This window comes from Camarhynchus parvulus, chromosome 12 (assembly GCF_901933205.1).
Source record: "Camarhynchus parvulus chromosome 12, STF_HiC, whole genome shotgun sequence".
Classification (NCBI taxonomy): domain Eukaryota; kingdom Metazoa; phylum Chordata; class Aves; order Passeriformes; family Thraupidae; genus Camarhynchus; species Camarhynchus parvulus.
In genome coordinates this window covers 5,000,946-5,022,540 of record NC_044582.1, presented here as the reverse complement: position 1 = coordinate 5,022,540, position 21,595 = coordinate 5,000,946, and the positions used below count along the sequence as shown (strand labels likewise).

At 45.7% G+C, this 21,595-nt stretch overlaps 1 protein-coding gene across 4 annotated transcripts in view; it reads right to left on the bottom strand.

Moving 5' to 3' along the window:
• SFMBT1 (Scm like with four mbt domains 1) overlaps window positions 1-20,558 on the bottom strand; it is a 73,333-nt gene extending 52,775 nt beyond the window's left edge. For 2 of the 4 annotated variants that reach the window (XM_030956842.1, XM_030956846.1), the window contains exon 1: window positions 19,319-19,411. The gene's annotated coding sequence lies outside the window, so the exon portion shown is untranslated. Of the gene's footprint in view, window positions 1-19,318; window positions 19,412-20,409 lie in introns of those variants that run through there. The other 2 variants (XM_030956845.1, XM_030956844.1) reach the window with 2 other exon arrangements.
• Window positions 20,559-21,595: the final 1,037 nt, after the last annotated feature.

Below are 21,595 nucleotides of genomic sequence, written 5' to 3'. Positions count from 1 at the left end.
TGTAAGGCTGATCAGAAAAGCTTTCCCAAAAGGCCACTGCCTTCCTAGGAGGCAGCTGGGGATTAAAGATGCTAAAGCCAAATGCTGCTCAGGAGTTGAAGATAAAATAAATTCCGAGCTGTTTTTAAGTTTCCTGCCCTCCCTGTTCCAGAGCCAGTTCATTACTGTCACCACAAACACAAATAAAACCAAGTGGTGGCAGTGCCACCTCTGCAGCAGCATCAGTGCTGACCTGTGAGCAGCTGCCACTGAACCATCCATGAGCCAGGGACCACGAGCAGCACTCAGGGGGTCACAGCCAGCACTGCCACACAGCTGCTCAGCCAACACACAATCTCCTCATTATTTTAATCAAAATTACTACAAGTGTAATAGTTCTGGTTTTAGTTGTCACTGAACACAGACAAGGTGGATTAGCTCAGCAATGCTGTGTGACATTGGGTGTGCTCTGGATTTGAGTGAACCCACACTGGCTCTCTGCCTCTGCTCTCACTACCTTCTCATTTAATGCAAAACCCCAAGTTTATTTTTTCATAGCTGATGCATTTATAGTCAGTTCAGAAGGGGATCACACCATTAACATCTATTACCAAGAATTTGTAACTACCCAAAAGGCACATAAATGACAGTATCTTTAGAAACATCCTGATCTTAAACAGATGTCTACCAAAAAAAAAACCCCAAACAATTCTGTTATAGTGATTCTTAGTCATCACTGTAGCACAGCCTATAATACTGTGCTACAAAGAAATTGTGGGCAGAGGACACTCAAAATTAGCTTTCACAATTTATGGCAGCACTGATGTTGAAAACAATAATGGCAACAGGAATAAATAAAGTAGGAGTTAGGTTAAATACCATAAGGGCTTATTAATTTATAATGTAACCAAATTAATCTACTATCAGTATCTAAAGAAAAACTACAGAAATTCAGTGTTCTTGGGGAGTTTTTAAAAGAAAATGAGAAATTTGGTTTAGACTTCACTGCCACTTAACTCATTTAACAGTATGGGATTCCAGGCTCACACTCCAGATCTCCTGTTTTAAACAGCAACACTGAAAATAACCCCCTACTTTACCAGCATGTGCTTTTTGTTCTCTGATGCACCAAGCTAAAGACTTCATATGGGAGTGTTGTCTGCAGGCAGGAAAACAGCAGCTGGCATCTTTCCGAGGATGCTGGCTGAAGTGACTCCTCACTGCAAACTGCACAGGAAATCTGCTGCCCCAGCCACCAGCCAAGCCTTCACTTCGCACTTCTACTTACCTGAGATTCAGACTCCTACTCTAAACTGCTGAACTCCTGGATCAGTGTCCCAGGAGGGGACAGGTGCCTCCCCCTGGTTTGTGTTGTACTTGTGCTTCACAACAGCTTCTCCTTGTAGCACAACCAGAGCTGGAGAACTCAGGCATTGTGTGGTAACACCTGAAGTGATGCTGCTGTACAAACACCACTGTGCCTTGCAGTGCCAACCTCTGAGTAAAAAACAAAAGACATTCTTGCAAAGAGACAGTACTTAGGGTGATTTTTAAAAGGGAAAGCTAATAAAGATTAAAGTAATTTTGAAAGCATCTACAGAGCAGACCCCCAGAGCCAAAGCTAAACCAGAGAGGTCACTTCTGCCACTGAGTGAATGAGGCCATGCAGAAGGAGTCCCAGTGGCATGACATCATGATGATGTGTTGTCACACAGGAAATCAAAATTTAATCAAACCGTGGAGGAATTGCAGATCTTGGATTGGTCAAAACAACCACATTTCAGCACAGCTTAAAACATGTGGAACATGTCAGCACTTCCTAGAAATCCACTATAGTTATTCATATCACACCTTCCTTATTCAAAGTTTCTACCCAATTTTTCTACATAAGCTCCAGGGAGCACTTAACTCCAACAGCAAGCTCAGACTGTCACCTCAGTTATTCAAAAGTATTATGTTATAAACCTTAAAATATTTACTAAATTATTAAAACATTTATCAACAGCTTCCCCTTCGATATCAGACTAAACAAGACCTAATATCTAGCTTTTCACCTGCTCAGTGAAATACCTTTCAGCTTTATATAATAAAATGACAACATCAGAGAAACAGATGATGCAAATTTAGGAGAACCATACATCATCAAAAGAACGGGAAAACTCATGCTTAAGGAGAAACTGAAATCAATTAGAGGGGAGACAAATTTTGCACAGCACACCAGTTTCCCCACACTCTGAATCAGTCACGGGCAAGCAGCTGAAAAGCACTGACACATTTACGTGGAGGGAGCTGCAGAGCTCAGGGGATCTGGCAGACATTAAAGCTCACCCAGAAGTGCTCCCCAGTTTGAGCAGTGCCAGGATCTCCCCAGGCACTCAGGGCAGGTTGGGAGCTCTCTCTGCTGCTCTGAGAGCTGGGCTGAGCACAGATAAGGTGAGAGAGGAAAGCTGGCACTGAAGCAGCTCTGACAGAGGCAGAGGGAGCCCTGCACATCAGGCAGCCCCAGGCTGGCAGCTTGGGCAGCTCAGGCTGGGAGGTCAAGAGCCACTGATGGTGTCTGTACAATAACACAAAGCAAGGCAGGTACCACAGGGCAGGGACAACAGCCCATGTGCTCCCTGCATCCTTCATCCTGGCCAGAAATGGGCTCAACTGACAGCAAAACCAACCCATTTCTGCTCTGACTAGAGGAGACAAATGGGTTTGCTGCAGCTACACAGAGCAATGCCTGAAAACTGCAACAGCCAAAACCAGGAATTTTTTAAATGATTTTTTTCTTGTCTGGTTTCTAAAAGAAAATATTGTTATGGAAGGTCTTCGAGCAACAAAGACCAGGCAGGTATCAAAAATGCATCATTACATTTTGTGTATTCCATGCACATTAAACCAAGGCCAGCCCATTCCAGGCTCTCTCCCTCTGGCAGCCTGTTATTTCTGGGACCCACTGTTAACTCCAGTCCTTCCGTACACTGGTACCTCCCCTTCCCTGATCAAGACTCAAACTCTCTCCTCCAGCCACAGAACTCACTGTAACACTCTTTATCTTGTGCCCAAAATCATACTGATAGCATGAACTAGCAAACATGAATTCTCTATTTTCCTCATGTCACTTTGTATAATTTTTAAGGGTTTCTTGTATTTGGGTAGATACAATCTTGTTTCTATTCTAATACAATATTCTATTTCAGTTCTTAAAACCTGATAGGAAACCCACAAAAAATACAGAAGGCACATTAAATCTCTTATCTGCTGCAACTCTGAACTAATGTTACTTCAAACTTTGTGCTATTTTCATGACAGGACAAATGGTTTCAGCCTTTTAATTTATATAAAGTCTGCAAGGGCTTTGTCATTCTGCAGGGCAGAGTGTGGTAAAAGTGGTAAATTAGTAAAGGCTTGGTTTTCCAATGTTAATCTATCTAGCATGATTATAGTGTCCACATTGATGAGAAGAGCTTTAGTCTAAGCTCAGTCTACTTTTCAAATACTTAAATATATACTTTTCAAAAACAGGTAAATATACAATGAAAAATTATCAGCAAACATTAGTTATCAGTATAGTTTCCTACAGAGGACTGTCAAAACTATCTTTTTAGGCTTACAACAATTTATAAAACTCATTACTGTGATAAAAATCAGGCTAATGAACAGCCACATATGAAGCCTTATTGACCAATATAAGGGAATAACAATACAGAGAAGTTTAAATAAAGTTCAAGTTAAAAGAATCTTGCTACAAGTTCTTGGTTTACAGTTGATTAATTGAAAGACACAGGATAACAAGTCATAAAGATCAACTCTGTATTAGCATATCTGCAGCAGAGTTAAATATATCTATAAACTACAAAAGCATATCTTTATTTTAATTTTCCAAATAACCCTCCCCCAAGTTTTTCAGGGGGGTGAACTAACACTAGGTTCACTTTCCATTAACTTTCACTTGCTTCCCTGAAGCAAACTTTAGGCAACGGAGAAAGAAAAACATCCCACAAATCTGGGGACCCTCGTAACTTGGTATTTGTAGCCTGGAAATGATTCAGCCTGTTGGCAGAGAAGGTATTTTATGACCAAGTCAGCAAAGGCAGCCGTCATGTGCAAGAGCATCCACCGCCTGCAAACACACAGGAATGCCTTGTGTATCTCCTTGTTCATGGCTTGTGATGAATAAGAAAACAAAACCAAACCACTGCTGAAAGCGAGTGCTGGCAGAAATGTATCCCCAGCACTGCAGTGACAATAATAATCAGATTTCAGAATTAACAACCACCCATCAAAACTGGAAAGGTACATACTTGTATGAGAGGTATGACAGAGTGTGGGTGACTTATTACAAAAAAAAAAAAAAACCAAAAATACCCTACTCGTGTAAAAGTGGCAGTGGTAAAAAAGGCAAATTCCTGCTGCTGGGGAAGAGAGCCACCTGTGGGCATGTACACTGCCCTGTATTTAATCTGCTCTGTAAATCACTCTCTGCACTTCTTTGGCACCTGCAGCAGGTGAAAACTGCTGAGCCCTGTAACTCTGTGTGAGGAAGCATCAGAAACATCTAGAATATATTCACTCCACATGACAGTATGCTATAGCAACTCTAAAAACAATCCACAAAGACTTTCAACATTCACAGCAAACTGCATGAGACCTGCTTAAAGCAGAAAAGTTTGTTATATATTTTATTTTTAGAAGTCTCTACCTTTCCCTTGATGTGATTTCCTACCGATACTCAAACTTCTCCCCAAGATATTTCATGAAATACTTGAAAGTCACTGTTACAATCTCCAAGTCCCAAATATCTACACTGCAGCTGCATCATTAATTCAATCCATCTGAAAAGTGGATGGTTTAGACACCATCAAGACCTTCCCTGCAATCCCAGCTCCATTCCCCAGCAACACCAGCCCACTGCCAGCAGCTAATTACCAAACCCATCATAGATGAGGCTCCTCAAAGGACTACAGCCACTTAAAGGCATTTAAAAGCTGCTGTGAAACTTTTAATGCAAGACACGTTTGGCAAAGGCCAGTTGCAGATTGAAGCCCAGAACTTCTCAGTCTGACAGAGCTGCCAGGAAACACGTCCTGAGGGAAGGATCCGAGTCCCACACAGCGTTCCAATCCATGAAAAGCACTATGAACACGCTGAGGTTCCTCCATTTCTATCTCCCAGCAGATCAGGAGAAAACAAGAAAGCTCGTCTCTTGCAGAAACAGGTTTTCCACTGACTTTTTCTGAAAGGATTGTGATTTTTTATTTTATAGATTCAAAATGCAAATGCACTGGTTGCAACCTGAATTCAGGAACCTGTTCTCTGAGCAGTGATTACACACTTGCTCTCTGCAGCTGAAAAGCATAGCTGCTTTTAGTTTCTGATTGCATATCTTCTAATTATTAGTTTTATCAAAGGAACTGAATTGATGGCACAAGCTATTTTTACAGAAGCAGACAAACAGGACATAAGGTATTCCAGGTAAAAGATGAATAGAGGCAAGAATGTTTTTTGACTAAGAAACCTCATGACTTGAGTTTACTCAAGCAATTTTTCTTTAGGCTTGCACACAATATTTGTGCAGATAACAAGACATGCACATCAACTGCTATAAGAAATTAATACTTTCTTTACAATAATTCAAAATATTTCCTTAACAGAGAATTTTTTTGCACAAAACAATTTATGAAATAATAGTACTAATATTTTATCAAGCTATCAGCCTAAAATATTAAATAATCCAAGGAATTTGTAATACTAATCTCTAGAATGCTGGGAAAGAGATGAGTTTCTGAATAGTATTAAGAGCAGAGCATTCAAAAGACATTCTGAAACCTCTTGACTGTCAAGTTCATGTTCAACCCCCATCTCTATACTCATCTTCATTTTTCTTTTGCCAGTTCCCTCCCACATTTCCTTCCTCACAGCTTCTTCCTCTCCATCAAATCAGGCATCATCCCTGCTGGTGAAATCAAACCAGCTGCAGTTCCTGAAGGAATGAGCTCTGAAGATGGACAGCCTGTCACCTTCAATCACTCATGAACACCTACAGGCTCCTTTCTGACCCAGCTGCAGAGCAGGTCCGTGTGTGCCACCACCTCACTCTGCTATAGACAGAATCTCAATATTTCTACCATAAAAGCCAGTCCTGATAAAGAAATGCTGTAATTTAAGCCAGGGATTGCCTCACTACCAAGAAGATAGGTGGTCTAACCCAAGGTCCTACCATTAGCATAAGACTAAGCCGCTAATTAGCAGAGGAACAGCAGAGCAGAGCAGATGTGTATTTACTACAGCACCCATTAGCACAGAACTCCAGAGAGGTTTCTCCAGTTCCCAGACTAATGGGACCTCGGGCTGTACATCCCATCCAAGGCTTTAGGCACCTCTGTGGATCACTTCAGTGGGAGTTGGACTCCAAATGCTCTGAAAATCCAGGTCCAAACTGCAGAACTTTGGGAACCAAGTGCTGGATTGGATGTGAGAGGGAGAATGAGCTGTCCCCATGCTGCCTCTGGTTCCTCCTGCTGCCTGCAGCACTCGGGCTGACAGGACAACTGCTGCTAGCGTGAGAAAAAAGGAGAAGCAGCACTTCATTTCAGCCCTTTTTTTTTTTTGTCAAAGAAAGATTAGCAAGCAGAGAAGGAAAACTCTCCAGCAAACTGCCTTAAGTAGAATGCTCGTGTGAAATCACACCAAGAGACGTCATCCTTTTCGCATCCTCTCAAAAGTGTTTCCCCCAGGAAACTAAATCAATAATCTTAAGCAATAGCAACTGCGCACACAAAGCAGGCTGCTTTAAATATAACATGAAAAAGCACTGTTCGTGTTGTTTTTAGGATTATGTGTTTTAATTACACCCCTTTGCTCTCCTTCTTGCTTTGTAATTGAATTTTCTTTTCTCTTTAGAAGGCTAATTTTATTCATAAGAGGCTGTGGATGGCAGAGTTCAATCCTTTCACTGTAGAGTCCTGAGATCTCCCACTGCTTTCCAAGATTTTATTCACATTTTGTTTTAAAAGGGTTCCAGCTCAGATTAGCAAATGGGTTTTTAATGGAAATGCATGCATATCTAGAGGAGGTGCCCTATAAGGATAATATACAAAAATTTCCCTTTTTACCTGAAGGCAACCCAGAAACATCAATGTCCCAAGTTCCATCACAAATCTCTTAGAAGAAGTCTGCTCAACCAGCAGATATTTACAAGACACACAATTCTGTGTGAAATTACAGATCTGGGTACCACAACATGTTTTTCCTTCTACCTGTGAGATCCAACAAATCTCACAAAGACCAGCTGGCTTGACTAGCCTGTCATTGTGTCAGCAATACCTGCCCCTGGCTGCCTGATGCCCTGACACAGCTTCTTGTGTGTGAAAAGAAAATCCCTCTCCAGCTATCAGCACTGACCGAGCAGAACCCAGCCACTATTTCAGTTCCACTGCCAGCACATCTCTTAACATTATGTCTCAGCAGAAATAAGAAGAGGCTAAAAGCACAGAAATATGGTTCCTTCGCACAGCCTGGATTACTTCATACACTTTAGGTGCTAAAGCAGTACCCAAGCCTTTCAAGTGAAGTCAGTGAAGTTTCATAACAGGCTGAGAAAACATCTCAGAGTAACAAGGCTTTAAATGTGGCACTTTAACTGCAGAAAACTGAGAAAAACATACACACTTGGCTGGCTATAATGCCAGTATAGGTCTTCCTGGATTGATTAATTCCAAGAGACTTCAGGCATCAACATAAATAATCGTCATGAGTCCGCTCATACGATCTTGGAACATCTTCAACCAAACATGATCTTCAAACCCTCTGACAGGGAGCCAAACAGGCACCTATTTTAACTGCAGCTCCTGAGCTGTGCCTGCACTCTCCACTGAAACCATCCATGCTGTTTTCACTTGCTAAAGCTCCCTTTGAGTCACCTATCACTCCTTGCACATGCAAACTGTGATGGCAGAACACAGCTTTTCCCTGGATCTTTCCCCCTAAATAGAATTACTGTATTACGAGCTGTGCTAAACCATGAAATTCTCTCTCTCTGGGCAATGCCACAAAAATATGGCCTTGCCTTTTTTTATTGCTCATTAACTGATGTGCTCCCTTCTCATTACTCCCTTTGAAAAGTACTGAAAGCTTAAAAAGGAAGGAAAAAAAACCAACAACAAAAGAATGACAACAGCTTTCAACTACACATTTTGAATCACAAGAACATTAACAGGCCCACAGGCCCAAGAACAGTTAAAGCACAGGGTTTTAGTAAAGAGCTCACAGTAAGGGATGATGGTCTTATTACCCCAACATCAGGAATCGTAAAATTACAAGAAAATCTGTTCTCATTTTAAGATTTTTTCTTCATGTCTGTTCATACAGAGAGAAAAACAAGACTTGAGCCTAAGGGCTCAAAAGACAGTGCAACTGAAAAAGATTTCTCTATTTTTAGAAGTACAATTTCAAAGCTTGATCCTGACAACACTGGAACATTTACCCTGTCATAAAAAGTGTTTTCAAATTCATACTTTTTTTCCCCCTGAATTATTTTTGCAGCCCTTTCCCCATAAAGTTCAACATGTATTTTTTCAGACATCACTGTGCTGTCACACGCAACCTTGTTTCATCACTACATACAAAAGAGAGATAATACTCTTCTATTCAAGTTCCACTTCAACTTTTAAATCATTAGTTGTGATCATTAAAACAGAATTTTAATACTGTAGCAGGATGTAAAAAAAACCAGTGCCTCAGAAAAACCAAAGGACACCTTTGTCCTGAAAACACTACCTTAAGAAGTTATTTTATGAAGTCTCCTGCATTTTCTTCCCCCATGTCAGTATTCTGCATCTAAGTGTAGCCCATGGAAGTTCTTTAGAGCTAAACCCACAAGAAATACCTGTATATGTTATAATCACATGCTTCTGCTGTGACATTCATTCTTAAATATACTCTTGATTCAATGGAAAAGCAAACCATTCGTCTGGTTGTGTTTAAAAAACACATCTCTGCTGACAGCCCAAGTCTGTTTTGATTTGCTCCCTATAGAAATGGAGCTGCTAGAAAACATTAAGTGGCAAGTGCAGCACTGGATGTAAATTACACCATCTCCACTTAAGTGCTGCCCTCAGCAGCAAGCGGAAATTGCTCAGCCCAGCGCTGCCACAATCGCTCCAGGAGCAACAGGGATGTAAAAAAATGAATTATCAGATCTCTATGCAAAGCAAGAACATCAATTGAGTGAAGAACTGGCCTGGAAAAATACTCCCTAAAAGCTTTGCAAAGCTGAGGTCAACATCCCTGCAACATCTTAACTTTAATTCTCGGTAAGGTACTTTGTTAGCCTTTATGGTTATAAAAAGGGTCTTCTAAACACAAAAGATTAAAAGCTCCTTCCCTGATATGAGGGCTGGGCACACCCAGAAGAAGCGAATGGCCACAAAATGAACAGAAAACTGCTGAGGTACAGACAAAGAGTGAATGGATTTTTCTAAAGGGTGACAGAAAAACACTCATTAACAGCAAAATGAAATCACTTTTCTTAGTTCAACAACCTCCAACATACTTACTACTTTATAGCAAAGTAAATCATGTGGAATATAAACCCTTTGGATTGTGGCACATTCCCATCCAATAGGGACTAATGCAAGATGCATTTTCTCCTGTGCTCATCACACAGGTGTGGCCACAAGGCACCGTGGAGCCACCACAAGGAGACTGGTTTGATCTTGTTCTTCCAGACCAGGGATGTTCATTTTGTCCTTTTCCAAACTGAAGCACTCACTGATCTCTTCACACCACAGCATGTAGGCTTGGTGTCTGGGAATACATATCTGAATTAGCAGCATTTCAAAAGCTTCACAACCTGGGAACTTCAGAATAATATTTTTTAAATGTTGAAAATATCAGTGTTAAATTCCATACCATATGCTGCACAGCAGATCTAGTCAAAGATCACTAAATGGTAACACTTCATTAAATGAAGGTAATTTATCAACCTATTTGTCAAGAAGCAAGAGTTTTAGAAAGCAGATAAAACAATCTGGGCATTAAGGCCAAACCCAAGTGATGACTTCAGATCAGAGGGTGTTCTCATCCAATGAGACTTGAAATATTGTGGAGCTTCTTCTAGTACATCTCATACTTAACAGGCTGATTATAAAGACATGAAATAATGACAGAAAGAAAAAGCATTTGTTCACAATACCAGGAGAACTAATGGCTGGGCTGTGTCCTGCTTTTCAAGGGAAGCACACAAACATTAAATGAGTGCAAAGTTTTAGGACAATACAGAACCATTCAAGAGATGAAAAATAAATGCTGTTTGCTAAGAACAGAAGGATAATAGCAGATGAAATTAAAGGCAAGATAATAAGACATAGAAAAAGAAATAACCTCACCTATACAATGTGATCTAAATTAGCTACTGCAACTCGGAATTTTGAAACTGTTACAACTAATTCTCTTGGAACATCAATTTCATACTCATTAGGAGCCCCAAGGAATGGAGAAAAAAACAACAAACACCCTACAACAACTCTAGAAATCCAGAGCCCCTTGAGACAGCCTGTAGTGCTGGTGTCAAAGAGCCATGGAAATACTAAAAGTTGCACAAAAAAAAAGCTAAGAAAGAGCATCAGAGGCTTGAAATACTTCTATATTAATAGGGATGGATGTATAATTCAGTTTTATAGCAAAGATAAGAAACACCCACAACCAGAAAGAGCATCTCTGTCCAGCACTGCACACACAAGCTCCAGATGGGCTCCAGCATCTTCAGTACAACACACGAGGTTCCTTCTTTGAGCTGAACAGAGCAACTATGGGAGAACACGAGGGCTGTGCAAAAATCAAAACTAGGATCAAAAAGAAGTATAAGGAAAGGTTATTCCCTATTTCTCTACCAGAAGCAGCAGAAAACACAGACTGAGCACCTTTTGACATGGCACAGAATAAACTGCAGACCCATAACTAGGTGTGGATTCAGAGCAGGGAACAGCTCCAGTCCCCGGCTCCTGCGTCACCTCGGCACAGAGCGTGCTGAGCTGTACCTCACTGCCCCTTATCCTCACCTCTGCTGAGGTGAGACACAGGACTGGGTGCCTGATCTGACACATTATGGCAATTGTTATGATCATCCCAATTTCAGCTAGACTTGAAGCCACTCTTGCTCCAGCAATGCAACAAAATTTCTCAGCCATGCCCAAGAGCCACCGCAGTGGATTTTTGTTTCAAATCTCACTGCTAAGGTAGGATCTCAGAAGGGTTAATTTTACACGCTGAAGTGGATTTTGCCATGCTGTTTGTCAGATGCATTAAGGTAAGGCAGATAATGAAGAAATCATACACCATTAGTCTTTGAAACCCAAAAAAAACTGCTTCATTCAGAGGCTCATCCAGCCTGACCACTGTAACCACTGTGACCCAGCTTTCTAAACCTCTTCAGAAGCAACAATGCTGCTATTTTTCTATAAAGATGCCTTCAATAATTGATAGAAAGTTTTTTTTTCTGCAATATTATCTACATTCACATTTGCATGTAAGAATGATCAAGACCAACAAAGTGTATTTTGATGTCATTACCTACATCACAGCACAAAAGGAAAGCATTTATATAAACTGCCTTAAATAAAAGCATAGTAAACTATGCAATACTGCTATTTCTCAATAACCTAAAAATAGTTCCCAGTAAATGCAACCACTGTTTTGAAACAAAATATAAATGCAAAAGATTCAATCTGATTATAGAAATAGAAACTTAGATTTACTATGAAAAGATAATTTCAGCACTTCTTATTGGATAATCATAAGAATTATAATTTTTGTCAAGTTGCTTTTAGGGGGAAATTGAACTTCAATTAGAAATAAAACTACACTTGAATTGGATAATGAGTATTCTTACCTTAAAAGCACATACAGAGAAGGCAGAAACAAAAAAAACCCAATATTCTGGTATTCATTAAGTAAGAACATAGAGTTAAACCAAGGAACATTAACATCAGTTTAAAAATTTGTGGCTTTTATTGTCACCTTGCCCTTCCAGCTGTTACTCTGCTGTCTTTTTTTTTTTATGAAGACCAGAAGAAGAAACAACCATCCCTGATTCTTCAGTTTCCAGTCATTATCTCTTTCTTACATAAGATGAACCAGTAAAAAATCAAAACCAGACAAAGCAGCTGTTGGACACACTCCCTCTACACTTGCAGTGAGGCTAGAATTATCTAGAACTGGCTTATTATCAAAACAAACTGGACTCATGTGCTTCAACCAAACCACTTCCCTAAATACACTGGTTTTCATTAAGGGGAGTGACAAAATACATGTTTAAATTTGCTAAGGAGTAAGTTCAGAATGTAAGATTTTTCCCACAAGAAAAAGGGGAATTCAAAATTAAGCTCCTTCTCCCTCCCAAAAATCTATTTTAAAAGTTTAACAAATAACTTATGACATAAAATACTCACATGAAAAAGAAGACTCTTGCTCATGGCAACTGGACTAAAAAGCCTCACAGCTAAACTGACTGGATTTTGTTATGCAAAAAGAAGAGAAAAACCTCCCTGGAAGAGGGGAAGATTTCCCTATGCTCGTGCCCATGGTCACATCCATTTAAAAGGAGTTGATTAGCTCGGTTCAATTGGCCAATTAGTGCTATATCTGTAACACTTGTGACTGATCCTGGGCTTGCATTATTTCTTAGGGCCATGAGTTTAACCCTCATGGTAACACTCTAAAGAGCAATGAGCAGAGTTAATCCTGGAAGGAATCACTGCCTCCTTCAATAATTTCTTTTTTAGGCTGCGCATTCTGTGAGTTTTGCTGGCCTACCTGCAAGGAAGCATCTCCATGTTCTCCCCCTGCCTTTCTGCTTGGCATTCCCTACCTGGACATTTCTTTAGGAACCTAATGACAGGCCCTGTAATTTACTTAAAAACACAATTTCAACAGTTCAGTGCTTAACACATTAACGGGGGCATGTTTGGAACGTGACACTGAACAATAAACACCAATATTTATATATATGTGAGGGAAAGCCTATGTCTATAATACATACTCCTGTCAGGCTTCACTAGCATTTTTCCATACTGCTGTGAAACATCACAGCTTTTTCAGCACCAGGTCCTCATTCAAAGTTGTTGGGCACTAAAGCCAGTGTTGGCCTCCTTTCAAAAGTTGCTTTGACACCAAAGATGCTCTCAAAAACCCACAGTGGTTTCAGACAAAGCTTTACAGTATAATGGAGTTTCACAGTCCTTAGATTTAAAAATTTTTAAAATATTTTTTATGATTTCAAGACCAATAAGTTTCTTTTTTTAAACCAGAGGCCACGGCTCCCTGTGCAGAGAGCAAAGTGCATGCTTGAGCTGCAAAGGTGCACATTACTACAGCTCCCAAGGAGGTGGGGAATCCTAAAGGGATTTCATTCAGTCAGGCAACAAAAAGAAAAAATACACCCTATAATAAAAAAGTAAATTGTACAATTGTATGTATTTTCCCAGGTCAAGATAAAAGATAATAAATGCCAGAGCATCACCTGCTCCAGCACAGAGAGGTGAGACACCCACAGAGCCATTTGTAATAAATGTGCACCCAGCATCAGAAGGGAAGTGCCTTCACTTCCTGACTTGATTGGTTTCTTCTGGAAACAATGACAAATCTGAAGGTGCTATTTATGGCTTTCTGTCACCCATTGCCAGGAGAAATAGTGACTACAGCCTCTCAATACATCAAGACAGAGTTAATCTTCTCCAATCCACTTGATATCTACCTCAGGATCACTGCTGCAGTCCCTCACATCCTTGAAAAGGATTAAGTGACAAACAGCAAAACCTTGCAGGGTTCCCCACCACCACCATTATTTTCAACCAATGACCCAATTCTGCAAGACAGAGCACCTCTTGAGATATGCTGAGAGCCCTCAACTCCAATCAGCCAAAATGGAAGAGGAGGTCACTCAGCCCTGCATCATTTACTCTCAGAGAAAAAAATAATCCAAGATGCATCTCTTCTCTCACTGATCAGTACTCTCAGAGAATCTCAAAGCTGGTTTAATAGCTGCATCGTTTTTAGATAACATCACATTCCACTAATCTCCTTCCCAACTCATCTGTTTGAAGAAAGAGATCATTTCTGTAGTGAACAGAAGTGTCCTCAAGTGTAACAGCAAATAAACCAGTGTAAATGAAGTGCCACAGCAATATAAACAATGACCTTGAACACCAGCAAACTGCTGCTCAGGATGACTCTAGGGACAATAATCACATTTTAAATGTCCACATAATCTGAACAAATTGCTGAGATTACCTTTGTAGTTACAACTCACCTGCACTGTAGGTAAAAGCATCTGCAGCCTGTCCATGTTCCATATCCCAATGGGTGGAAAAACCCAAAACAAAATATATGGCTCCCACCAACTTTAAGTGAAGGGAAATCTCTTACTTGTGCATTATTTACCACAAGTAATCCATGCAGCAAAAAGCTTGTGTCACTTAAGGCTGCTCTGTCTTATAAAAAACCACACTTGAAAGAGCACAAATCCCAGTACCAGAGTGAGGAATTGCAGAAGAAATGGTTGTGCTACTGCAAACTTCACTGAAGCTCTTCCTACTTCAGGTTGTAACATTATTGCTTACCTGGTTACCCCAGCAAACAAGACTCATTAGATCAACATGGAATACAGGCATGTGTGCAGTTTTTTGCCTCTCCTCTCAGGACTCTTCCCCAAACTAAGTCAACAAACATGACTGAGGATCTGGGGTTTCTGTGACACCAAGATCCAACAGGTGTTGTACTAGGATGCTTATTTTCACAGGGAAAATAAATCTGAACATCACTGTCTCCATGGAAAGATGAATGAAGACATCCCAGACAATCCACAAGATATAAAGAAAGGGAACAAGAGGACAGGCAGACAGATGAAGAGAGAGACCTTGGGACCTGGGCTTCCTCAGCCATGTGGGGCCCAGGCCTTCTTCATTTGCACAGTTCCCAGCTGAACACTCCTCAGTGATGTCTGTGGGTGACAATCCAACAATCCCAAGCCAAACAAAGCAGAAAAGTACCCCAAAGACTTATGGCTTTCCACCTTCAAAGGTTATTAAAGCATTCCCCTACCACTCAGGAGCCACCATGCAGCTTTGCATTAGTTAAAATTCACTGATTTCCCAGAGACGTGCAGAGTCACCTGGAGAGTCCCAACTGATAGGCACAATATCTTGTTCCAGCCTAAGTTCACACCCTCCTTTCTCACAGGGGAACATTTAAACTATTCAAACATGTAATTCCCCTAAGAGATGTCCTATTAAGGATGCAGAGAAAAATTCATGTTGTAATGCTTTAATTCTACAGACCAGCCTTTACTAGGAACACTTAAAAAACCACAATCTCACCCATAAATAGGGGCAAAACAATGATGATAATTGTTACTATGATGATGAATATTATTATTACTACTATTACTATTATTACTATTGCTACTATTATTATCTTATGAACACCACCAATCCACAAAGATTGTCAGCAAAATCTGGGGAAAAGGAGGAAAAATCAACACAGAAAACGTGTGTCTCACATGCACAAAATCCAACTTAAAAAAATGTATTTATACTCTGTACCCTGGGAACCAAAACTATTTTAAAATCAAAAGAGCACTAATTAGCATCTCAATGCTTCTTTCATAGGTTTTATCAATATAAAGAAAGTGGAAAGAATTATGGATTAAAGTCAGAAAAATATATAATTACAATAAAGTATCATTGCACTGATGTCATGGCTCTAAAAATCATAAGATGCTAATATAAATTTAAGAGAAAAATTTACTCTCATTTTTTACTTTTTCTGAACTTCAAGAATGTGAACTGCTAAATGTCACATTCAGGACATTTTCAGGATCTCACACACTGACAGTGTTTGCCTTCAGCACCATTCCAACAAGCATTTGAATAAAAAAAAAAAAAAATCAACTCCTTCCCCTTCATTGTATCCCTTGACTTTTTAAGTAAGACAGTAATCCTGAGAGGGAGAACACCCACGACCTTAAAAGCTTTAAATAACACCCACTTCAAGTTTAAACACCTAAAACTTGACAGCCACTTCCCAAAAGCAGAAGGAAAGGAGCACAAAGTCCAGTCCACTACCAGCAGCAACACTGATGCTCCAAGAGACCAAAACAAAGATGACACATAAAATCTGCTAATCATCAAGGAAGATTAGTCAGATGAGCAACACAAAAGAAAGCTGTTATAGGTCCAGAAAACATTTGTAACTTGCACAGGCTACACTGTTTCAAGTCAATGACCAATCTATAAAACACAGAATTGCACACTTAAAAAGTCAAGAAACCAAATCCCAAGACAATTCTGTAGCATTAAGGCTGCCATGTCATTATAGGAACAATGGATGTAACGCAAGCCCTGTGGTTTTAGACACTGGAAGCTCTCTCCCCAAAATGCTCCTTGCTAAGCACCTCCAGGTTTAATTTTCCCATGCCCTTAAAGGACACTGTAGTGGATTTAACATGAATCATTTCACTGTCAGCATCTTCGTGTAATTAAGATGCCACGTGCCTCCAGCGCATCACTTGTAGGACAATTACTTAAGCCAGCACCAAATGACTGTATTGATGTCTGCATCACTGCATGATGATCATGCCACAGCCAAACTTCACAACTGGAAGCACAGCAATGATGTTAAGGTGAATTCCAAACAGGGGGGATTCAAAAGGCAACCACAGAAAGGTTGTGGTCTACAGTTGTCACTGGTCTGCCATGAAATGACAAAAAATCCTCTGGAAAGTGTTACCAAAACATACCATGGCACATGTTGTTCTCGCAGTACTCATTAACATCTTCCCCATGAGGCAGTGAAAGGGCTCCCAGAATATAAAGATCACACCATGCAAACTCTATCAGTCATTAACATGTCAGCTTTCACTTAATCCACCTTTTCCACTCAGCAGCAACTGCTTAGGAGATTTGCCAGGTTTAAGAATCAGATAAGATAACTCAATACTGGCAAATTAATAGTACAGGGGGAAAAAAACAGCAAAGGAAAACCCATAAAGATCAATAACTACAGAGACGTGCCACTGTTTCTCTGCTGTGTCCCGTGAGGAGGAGTGTGTCAGCCCTAACAGGACAGGCTCCTGAAGTGTCCCAGGATAAGTGCCCGCCACAGACACACCAAACAATGGCAAAGCCATTCTCCCAACACACTCATGCCATCTCCTAACTTTGAGTCATTGAAAAAGGCAGTGAGAGCAGTTGTATTTGGTTGTCCATCTTGTCCATAACCATCTTCCTAACATAGGTTCTGGGAAGAACCAGATTTCATCCTCATCCCTCAATCACGGCAACGATTCACAAACCAAATGCAAAAGAGGAAGTGGCTGAATTGAAGGCAGGAAGGCCACTAAGTGCTCTCCCTAGAGATGATCTTTTATATAGACAGATGCTTTTAAACTTTTTTTTAAATTGTAAAATCCCTGTCAGTACCACCTACTACACAAGAAACCTAGGCTTTCAGTTAATTGATCTATTTTTACCTTCACATTGATTTACTTAGTCCTAACAGTTGGCTATTTTCAAACAGTCATCACAGACCGCAGCCAGACCAGGAATCCATCCTGCTGGATGCTGTAGATGCTACAAGTTACAGCCCCACTCCTGAAGGAGCAAGAAGACTTCTTGCCATTAACAACTTCTCCTCTTACAAATCAGACCTTTCTGACCAGTTCACACACATTGCAAACCTTACATAGGTTGCAACAATGGTATTTCTGAAGTTACAAGGTGGACTAACATTTTTTCCAGCGTGAGTTTTGGTGGTGCACCTTATATTCTGCCTCACAGAACTGTTTGCTATGGTAACCTCCTGGGCTACTGACAGCAGCCAGCTCCCATGAAGGAAGGAAGGTACAGCAAAGAAGCAGCAAGTTAGGCCTTTTCTTCTGCTGCAAAACCTCTTCCACGAGAATTCTGCTGTCAGAGTGGGTGAAACTGACAGACACGAGGGTTACCATGTACAACCTTTTTGTAATGGCAACAAGTTTCTCCAAAGTAGATATAATTGTTTCGCTAAAGCACGCATGTGACTGTGAAACAGACATCACTGGCCTATTTCTCAATAAATAAGGGCCTTGCAGAACTGCAACGGAGAACGTAGCTACAAATTCACAATTAACTGCCCGCGCTATTTTTCTTCTCCTTTTCATTATTTCCACTGTGTAGGGGGGGGGGGGTGGGGGGGCTGGTAGCAAGTTTGCAAAAGCCACAGACGGAAAACTTGCTCAGTCCTTCCGATGCGGGCATTCCGCCCCGCCGCTTCCAGCCGGCGCTGCCCGGGCGGGAGCCCTCCCGCAGCCGCTGCCCCGGCGCCGCTCCCTCCCCAGCCCGAAGTTGGCGTCCCGGGGCATCCCCGGCGGCCGCCCGGGCAGTGTCACCGGCGCCCGATTTACGACTTCAGGTGCAGGAGCGGCGGGCAGCGCAGACCGACTCCCCGAGAGACAAAGGCTGTGTATCGCTCGCCGGAGCGCCGCCGGGCGCGGAGCCGCCGGAGGTGCGGAGCGGCGGCGGCGGGCGCGGCGCGCACACAATGCCCGGCCCCGCGGCAGCGCAGGCCCCGCAGCGCGGGCGGCGGCGCTGCGGGAGAGCCGGCGGCGCGGCCGCGGAGGCGGCGCCCGCCCCTCCCCCCCACACCCACCCACCCAGCCCGACCGGGAGGCGAGAGCCGCTCGCTGACGGGCCACTTGACGGGGACCGACGCCAGCCGCTGCCCCGGGCGGGACGCGCGCCGCTCCGAGCGGGGCGCGGCCGCGCCCGGCGGGGGTGCGGAGCGGAGCGGCGCGGGGTTTAAAGGTCCCCTTCCACCGCCATTTTGAGGGGGAGGGGGCGAGCGAGAGGCGCTCGGTGGGCTCGGCCCCCGCGGGCGCGGGCAGGGGACCGGCCCCGCCGGGGCGGCGGCGCGGCGCGCACAAAGTTCCCGCGGGGGCCGGGCGCGTCCTCGGGCGGGCGCGGGGCCGGGCGAGAGGGCAACTTCGGCCGAGCGCGCCGCGGGACGCCGCGGGCCCCTGGCGGGAGCGCGCAGAGTTGCGCGCGGGCAGTTGCGCGGCGGCGCCCGGCCAGCCCCGCGCATCGCTCCTCGGCGCGGCCGAAAGCGAGTCCCCCCCGCGCTGCCGCCTCCCCGCCGCGCTCCGCCTGCTTCTTCCCTCCTCCTCCTCCTCCTCCTGCCTCGCCGCCTTTTTCCCGCATCCAAACTTCGTGAGCCCGGAAAAACCCTCCGGGCCCCGCGCCCCGCCGGCAAAACGCCCCCAACAGCTGCGCCCGGGGCCGTTCCGCCCGCGCGCGGGCGCCGCCGCCGCCCGCCTCACCTGCGGGGAGTTTTTCCAGCCCTGCGCCGCTGCCGGGGCTCGGGCTCCCCGGCGCTCCGCTCACTGCCTCATTCCAATATGGCACGGCCCGCCAGAGCGCATGCGCCCGCCGCCCGCCCGCCTGCCTCCCCCCTCCCGCCCCTCCGCCCTCCCCTCCCCTCACGGCTTTTCGGGCGCTCCGGCTCCCTCCTGCCGCGGGCGCGCCGAGCCCGCCGCCGCCGCCCCGCCCGGCCCGGCGGGGCCCGGCCCCGACCCCGCCCCCGCCGCGCTGCTGCCCCCGGACACCTGCTCCCGCCGCGCCGGGGGCAGCGCGGGCTCGGCCGCCGGTAACGGGACGCGCCGCCGCCGCGACTCTGCCGGGGCGGGGCGGGCGCCCACGCCCCTGCCCGGGCGCCGCGGGAAGGGACACGGCCCGGCGGGCGAGCGGTCGGTCGGTGCCTGCCGCGGGATGCGCGGTCCCGACTCCATCCCCCCGCCCCGGCGAGGATTTAGTCCCCTTCCCTCGGAGAGAACCAGCCCCGTCGGTCGGGGCGCGGGGACCGGCGGTGCCCCCCTCCCCAGCCCCGCGGGCCGCGCAGCCGGCGGGGCCGCGCCAGCGCCGCAGTTGGCGGGGAGCGGGCGGGCGGCACCGGCCGTGTCGTCCCCCCACCCAGGGCGGAGACCGGCGCCCCGCGCACTCGCCGCCGCTGCCCGCGGCGCAGCGAAGCGAAAGAAAAAGGAAGCGGGTTGTGCAACACCGCGCTCCTGCCCGTGCGGCGGGGACGGAGGGGCGGAAAGGGAGAGCCCCCGCCCCGATCCGCACAGCTGGCCCGCACCGAGGCGGTGGCCGACAACGAGCCCGCCGGTCGGCGGGGAACAAGCGCGAGCAAAGCGCGAAAAGCCTTTGCGCTCCCCGGGAGCGCATCCGCCCGCCGGCGGCGGCGGCCGGAGACGGCGGCGGGAGCGCTGCGGCCGCGCTCCGGTCCGCTGGCCGCCGGGAGGGACGCGCTCCCGGGCCGCGGGCTCTCGGCCGGCTCGCCCGGCCCGCGGGTACCGGGGCTTATCCGTGCGTACGTGCCCTCGCGTCGTGCCGGACACCAGTTGCTACCGACCCGAAATGAGTGTTCGAGGCGAAGAGCGGGCGGATCGAGCGAGCTGTATGGTTTGTCTCTGGAGCAAAGAAGTGCCAACAAATAACCAGAGCGGCAGTGCCGGAACAACGGGCAGGAAGAACGAATGGAACCATGAAGTTGCTCATAACGCATCCAGCGGGCAGATCGCTCACACCGCTCTGCGCGCCGCGGCACCGCCGAGACGCGCCGGGCTCCCATTGCTCCCGAGAGATGCGCTGCGATGTCAGGCAGGACGGAGCCGGCCACGCAGCTCCTCTCGCAGGAGAGATGCTGCTCTCCACGAGGATAAGAAACCTCCGTTTCCCACTGGCTTGAAGTAAAAAAGCGACGACGTTTGCCGTGGTGCTGGGGAGGGAGCACAGCGCGCCCGCCGCCCGGGACAGCGGGGCCCGCGCCCGGCGGGAGCCGCCCCGGGGCTCGCAGCGGCGGCGCTGCCCAAGGCCGGCCCCCGCGGGGCTGGAGCGCTTCTTGCCCGCGGTTCCGTTTCCCGGAGCGCCGGCCCGCCCGCTCCCGCTGCCGTTCCCGCCGAGGGGCGGGCGAGGCCCGGGCCCTCCGCTAGAGGGGGGTCTCGCCATGCCGATCCGCAGGGCCCCGCCGAGCGCTCCCGGCCCGGCGCCGCGCAATTAACTATTCAAACGAAAGCGCTGCCGCACCGCCTAATTGAGTCCCAGCAGACACCTCCTGCATAACCGAGCGCCGCTCCAGGCAACCCCGGGCCAGCCCCCGTGAGTCCCCCGGAACATCTCCGCGGCCACCGCCGGGCACGGCAGCCACCCCCTCCCCTAAGCACAGCCGCTAAGAAACTGAGGACTTGTTCTGCAAAAGCCCCAAATTTGTGTGCAACAGGAAGAAAACCTCAAAAGTCAGGTATCACAAACTTCCAAGGCTGACAAGAGCAAGAAGCACGCCCTTTCAGACTGCTCTGCGATCCTGGAAATAAGTCCTTGGTACACACAACTGTGTAGAGAAAGAGACGTGACCCATCAGTCTGATCCGTGAAACATCTAAACGATCTTCTATGTCCTATTAATCGTCACTCACAGAAGGACAGCTGTTTACAGAACCTTCGCCTGGCCAGCTCCATTACACGTTAACTTTGTGTCATCTCTGGTGATTTGGAGGTTAAAAAGGCACGGAAAGGAAGTGGAATCTTGCCGGACCTTCT